Below are 6960 nucleotides of genomic sequence, written 5' to 3'. Positions count from 1 at the left end.
CCTGTATTTCCTGTATAATGATGTGGTTTTACCATTGTCTGGGACTATTTAAGTTGAAAACCTGGCAATTGTGTACTAATGCCTTTTTCCCCCTTCACCCCAACATCGTGGTTCATCCAGTTCTATCAGTTTAAGCCCTTACTTGCCATCCCCTGTCCATTCATACTTCCCTCATTCAGGTCCTTGTCATTCTTGCTGGCCTCTGGGAACTTGCTTTCTGATCTTCTTCCTCCACATTTCATTTTCTCCACTGCTGCTAGAGGGAGCTTTATTTATTTATTTATTTATTTAAATGTATATTTTATTGATTTTTACAGAGAGGAAAGGAGAGGGCTAGAGAGCCAGAAATGATGTTGAGAGAGAAACATCGATCAGCTGCCTCCTGCACACCACCTACTGGGAATGTGCCCACAACTAAGGTACATGCCCTTGACCGGAATCCAACTCGGGACCATTCAGTCCTCAGGCTGATGCTCTATCCACTGAGCCAAACCAGAGGGAGCTTTCAAAACATAAATCAGATTCTGGGATTCAGCAGCCTTTAATAAGCGCCCTTAATTTTGAGAATAAGATCCAAACTTTCTAGCCTGCCACAAAAGGTCCTTCATGTTTTACTCTCTTTGTACCTATTCAGTCTTTTTTATCCCATATTCTAGCGATGCAAGCTCCTTGGAGTTCCCTGAATACACCACATCCTCTCTAGCTTTTCTGTCTTTGTGCCCTTCCCCTCTTCCTTTCCTGGCCTAGCCTTTCTTGGCCTTCAAGAACCAGCTATTCATTTTCTTCACTATGCAGCCTGGTGTTGCGATTGGTGACTGATGGCCAACTGGGCTGCGCTTTCCACAGTGGCTTCGTGGTTCTTCGGGGAGATGTTGTGAGCAATCTCAGCACAGTGAGATTTGTTGCACATCAAGCAGCACTCCAAGCTGTTGTGTATGTTGTGGACCAGAAATTTCCGAAAGCCACTGGGCAGCATGTGCCTTGTGTTCTTGTTGCCCCCATAGCCACTGTTGGGCATCAAGAGCTGGCCCTTGAATCTTAAGCGCACCCTGTTGTCAGTGCCTCTGGGTTTCCACCAGTTCCGCTTAATTTTGACTTATTGGACTGACTGGTGCCTGATGAACTTCTTGGCCCTCTTTTTTACTGTCTTGGGTTTCATGAGTGGTCTGAGGGCAGCCATGGTGCCGAGTAGGAGATGGCTGCTGCCTTCATAGGCAATGCTGAGGAAGAGACTTGATCAAGTCTTCCTTAAACCTCTGGGCCAGATTAATGATGCCCTTGATCTTACCATAGTGCCTTGTGGATACTTAGACCCCTGCCTCCTCTGACACTTGATTTCTCTATCCCACCTTTCACTGTACTCTTTGAGGGCAGATACTGTGTCTTTTTATCTTGATTTTCCGTCTGGCACATGGCAAATCCTCCTTAATAAAAATAGAACCCAGAAACTTGGAAGGTCACCAATGAAATGCTTCTGGTGAGGAGGGGCAGCTGTATTAGAGAGCTTGATTGCCTGCCAACATTGACCTCCCTGAGGAATTCCCTCTGCTCGTTTTTACTGCCACTGCTCCCCCATCTGGAAGGCTGATGCATACAGCTATCCCAGTGGTCAACAGATCCTTCTTCCCTCAACATCTCAGTGTTTCTGAACCAGGCTGAAATTTTCAAGTGAAATAGGCCAAAAGCAAATCATTAATCCCATGGAATGCTCTATGACAAAAAAATGTTCAGTGGTCACAGTAATTTTAAACACTACATAAAATTTATTTTTCTTACAGAATCTCAACAAATAGCTTATTGAAGTCTCTTAGAAATCCTGATGTTAATTTATTTTGATGTTTAGCTCAGTGTAAACCAAACATGTGACCACTGAGCTCTTTTTGACATTGAATATACATTGAGTGGCCAGATTATTATGATCTCTGAACACATAATAATCTGGCCACTCAGTGTATATTCTATATAATAAAAGGCTAATATGCAAATTGTCCCCTCCAGGAGTTCGACAACCACCCATGTCCTCTCCCCCTGGCCAGGCTGGCCGGATCCCACCCATGCACGAATTCATGCACCGGGCCTTTAATACACACACACACACTCTGAGTGGCCAGATTATTATGCGTTTAGAGATCGTAATTGCCCACTCAGTATATATGATCCAAGAATGTTCTTGAAAAAGCCAGGCTAAGGAGTAAGTAAAAGAAAAGAAGGACCACTCATTCAGATACTCTTGTCTACAAAATAGGACTGCCTCCTGTAGGGCCAGTTAGTTTCCAGGCTGAAGTCAACATTTAGCCAAGTTGACATTACCCTGGGGTTTTCACATACCAAAGAACGTACCACCTTCTCAGGAGTTGGATGAATTTATACAATTATTTGTACAACTTCTATAGTTTAAGGAGCGGAGCAGGACTTGCAAAATGGCCACAACTTCCAGCAAATCCTCTCCCTAAAAAGTAATGATAAAACTGAGCAAACTTGTAAAAAAATATAAACTGAAAATTGACCATAGGCATACAAATTGAGCAGCATTTAAGAAAATGCACTACCTTATATAATAAAAATAATATGCTAAGTGTCCAACCAATTGGTTGACTGGTCGACCAGTTGCTAAGATGCACACTGACCGCCAGGGGGCAGGCGCTCCCACTGGTAGGTTAGCTTGCTGTTGGGGTCCAGCTGAGTGGGACTGGGCAAGAGGGTCAGACATGTCCTGGAGCCCTTCCTGTGGTCCTCCCTGGCTGGCCAACCTCTTGCAGTCCCTCTCTGGCTGGCCAACCTCCATCAGCCCCAGTCCCCCGCCAGGCTGAGGGACCCCACCCATGCACGAGTTTGTGCACCAGGCCTTTAGTACCTCAATAAGAACCATGGGAGTCTCTGATTTTTGCTTGGGGCTTTTCCCATCCCAACTCTCCTTCCCCTGCTCTGTGGCACGGAAGTTCTTCCAGGACTATTGCAGGGATCTGTCTGTATTTGGAGTGGAGTGTGGAGAATCCCATAGGTCACTATGGTGACATTGCAGCTAGCTTGAGGCATCAATAGTGATTGTGGCCCTAGCTGGATTGGCTCAGTGAATAGAGCGTCAGCCTGCGGACTGAAGGGTCCCGGTTCTATTCCGGTCAAGGGTATTAAAAAAATAGTGATGTGTTTAGTAATAGATTGGCAGACCAGCCAGAAATTTGACAAGTCGGAATTGAGATTTCAAAGAACAGTGACAAAAAACATGTATATTACCTTCTTAGTAATTTTTATATTGGTCACATGTCCAAGTGATATTTTGGATATATTGGGTCAAATAAAATACCGTATTTTTCGGACCATAAGACGCACTTTTCCCCCCCCAGAAGTGGGAATGAGATAGCCTACTTTACCCCTGGGGGTCCAGAAGTATGTGCTCATGGACAAGGCTGTGCACGTACAGGGAAGCATAAGAGCTAAGACTTGGGCCATAGTAAGGTACTTGCCCCTGGCTGGACGTGAGGCCTTGCAAACACATAACATCAGGAATAGGCTTGGAAACTGAACTTTGAATTCATTCCCCAGGTCACGTAGCTTTCTTTATCAGCAAAGGGCAGAAGGAAGCTTACTGCTTCAAGGTGTTATGTATAGCTTCTGACCAATCACTGGCTGACCACTAAGCTATGCTGACTCGGTTGTTGCCTTGGAATTTTTGAAAACAAGCTGATGAGAGAGATATCAGTGGCCATCCACTAGGGTGGGGGAGAAAGGAAGTGAGTGGAGAATAAACTGCACAGAATTCCTCCAGGAAAATCACTAAGCAAGCATACCACACCAAAAAACAGCAAAAACCACACAGAATCTAGACTTGCTACAATATAGTAGCAAAAATGTCATTTTAAAAAAAAATTGAGACAAGCAAAGAAATAGGAAAATGTGATCCATACCCAGAAAAATAAGGACTAAATATAATAGAAAACTGTCTAAGAGGGATCAGAGTGTTATGGAGAGCAGAATATTTATAGTTTTGTATCCTGTATTTCACAAGTCATTTCAATTTCTTTGAGAAAATATAAAAGTGAATTGATTGTGATTCACTTTTAAAAAAAGTATTTTTATTGATTTTTTTTGTTAATCATTTGAGGATATTTTTCCCATTGATTTTTAGAGAGTGGAAGGGAAGGAGGGAGGGAAACATTTATGTGAGAGAGAGACATCAATTGGTTGCTTCCCACATGCACCTAAACAACCGATAATCAAGCCCACAACTGAACTGGCAACCTTTCAGTGCACAGGACAACACCCAACCAAGAGCCACACCAGCCAGGGCTGAAAATAATACCTTGAATGATTGCTAAGTGTTTCATATGGCTACATCATAATTAAACATAGTCCTACTGTGGGCATAACTACATTTTTAAAGTAGTTCGTTCATTTTAAAGTCCATGACAGATACTGCTAGTTTAAGCTTCAGGGAAGTTGTATAATATTAGACCCACATCAGCATTGAGTCTAAATTGTCACCACACCCAATCCAAAGTTGTATTTTCATTTTTATTTGTTTGATTTTAGTGTTGAGTAATTTTTTATGTTGATTTGTCAATATGTTCTATGAATTCCTGTTTGTGTCATTTCTGCATTTTTCAATGGTATTCTAGTGTTTTATTATGGATTTGGGAGGATTCCTCGTCAACTATATGTGCCACACTTGACCATACTATCCCAAACTAAGTATCTTTAATATTGGGTCAATTTTAAAAATCATACAAATTCCATTAAATGTGGAGAGCGAATGAAACAATTTAGAGAAAACAAAGGGGTGGGAATTATTCTGATGGAGCAAAATGATTTAAGAATCACATATTTAAGAGATAGGCACAGCTGATAAAGACATTGAGAAAGGTATGGTACACATTACAGGGTCAAAAAGATCCCTATTCAAAAGTTAACAGCATTCTCCTTAGACCTGGGCTATGAGAGGTTTCTTTAATGCAGGGGTCCTCAAACTTTTTAAAGTGGGGGCCAGATCACGGTCCCTCAGAGAGCTGGAGGGCCGGACTATATGAACTACTAATTCCTACTGTAACACCTCGGCTGCGCTCACTGCCCAAAAAACCTGGCGGCCGGATCAGACTCCTCTGCGGGCCGCATGTGGCCCGCGGGCCGTAGTTTGAAGACGCCTGCCGGAAACGTGCGTTCAAACTTTTATTGAATACCTGCCTTGGGTACTAGTGGGAGTGAAGTTAGCTGGTAGTGGAAAAAAAAAAAGACCCCTCTGCTCTCAATCTAATGAGGAATCATAAGTAACTAAAAATCACTGAAAGCAAGAAATAAAAGTAAAGAAGGTGAGAGAGGAAAAAGCAGGGTGCTGCGGAGCTCTGAAAGTTACAATTACCATTGATGACAATCAGGAAAAGGTTCGTGGGAGAATTGGCATTTCTACTTGGTCATGGACATTAAGCAGGATTTCTCTATAGAAAAGGGTTTTCAAGAAAGGATGTACAAAAAAAAACGCAGGAAGTGCTGACCCAGGCATGCACACAGGTCTAATCTGTCTTCCATTCAAGCGTGTTCTAGCACTGGTGGAAATAAGCAACATAAAACAGCACCTAGTAAAACTTTTTATGAATGAAAAAAATAGGTGGAGACCTATTTTAGCTCATTAAAAATGTATGTAAAATACAAACCATGGAAAATTTAGACTCCATAAAAACAACAGTAAAACTGACAATGGCAAAAACTTTATACAATTAAACTTGTCTCGGGCTCCCTGGAAGTTGACTCCAAAATGAGAATGAAAGTGTAATTTTTTTACTTATATTTATTTTTTATTTGTTGTTCACATTATTACTGATGCCTCCCATCCCCCCTTCTGTTTTGCCCACCTCTACTCACCCTCCACTGCCCCCCTAGTCTTCACACTGTTGTCTTTGTCCATAGGCTAGGCATATATGTTCTTTGGCTAATCTTTTTACCTTTTTAAAAAAATTGATTCCAGAGAGGAAGGGGTGGGGGGGAGAGAGAGAGGGAGAGAGAAACATCAGTGATGAGAGGATCATTGATCCATTGATCAGTTGCCTCCTATACACTCCCCTACTGGGGATCAAGCCCAAAACCTGGCATATGCCCTGACCAGGAATCGAACCGTGATCTCCTGGTTCATGGATCAACGCTCAACCACTGAGCCACACCAGCCAGGCTATAGTTTTAATTTGCATCTCTCTGATGATTGGTGATGAGCATTTATATTTTCTTGTTTATTGGCCATCTGCATATCCTCTTTGGAGAAGTGTCTATTTAGGCCATTTGAGAATTTAAGTTATTTGAGAGGTCATTCCAGAAAGCATCAGCAGGGACTGGGGTACTGGGATGAGCCAGTAAAGGTACTTCACCAAGCAGTTTTCTACTGGGGGCGAATGGGTTCAATCTCTTTTCCACAGACAACTGGGGCGAAAAGATATAGAACATACCTCAGAGTAATCCCACCAGAGGATGAGGAAGCTGGAGTATTTATCCTCCAACTGCCATCTATCATGGGAACATTAGCTCCCAGCATTTCTGGGTGACTAGTCTGACAGTCCAGGATTGGGGCGGGAGTTGCAGGTTTTTGCATTCAGAAGCCAAAACCACCATTGTGTACTGAAGAGTGAGTGTCAGTGGGGCATGGGTGGGCCACCACCGCTACCTGCTACATTTGTTGTTGACTCAAAACTATCGAAGGGTCATGGATTCAATTCCCAGTCAAGGGCATGTACCTCAGTTGCAGGTTTGATCTCCGGCTCTGAACATGTTCAGGAGGCAACCAGTTGATATGTCTCTCTTACATTGATGTTTCTCTCGCTCTCTCTACCTCTCCCTCCTCTCCCTCTTCCTCTCCCTCTCCCTCTCCCTCTCCCTCTCCCTCTCCGTCTCCATCACCGTCTCTCTCTGTCTCTCTCCTCCCTTCTTCCCTTTCATTCTCCCAAAAATATAGGCCCACAAAATTTGCATCACATGAAATTG

General features: G+C 43.0%; 1 pseudogene; it reads right to left on the bottom strand.

Moving 5' to 3' along the window:
• Positions 1-771: 771 nt before the first annotated feature.
• On the bottom strand, positions 772-1224 carry LOC118719851 (annotated as a pseudogene).
• Between the last annotated feature and the right edge of the window lie 5736 nt (positions 1225-6960).

The sequence above is a fragment of the Pipistrellus kuhlii genome, unplaced genomic scaffold, assembly GCF_014108245.1.
Source record: "Pipistrellus kuhlii isolate mPipKuh1 unplaced genomic scaffold, mPipKuh1.p scaffold_m20_p_16, whole genome shotgun sequence".
In the NCBI taxonomy this organism is placed as follows: Eukaryota; Metazoa; Chordata; class Mammalia; order Chiroptera; family Vespertilionidae; genus Pipistrellus; species Pipistrellus kuhlii.
This window is presented reverse-complemented; position numbering and strand designations above follow the sequence as displayed.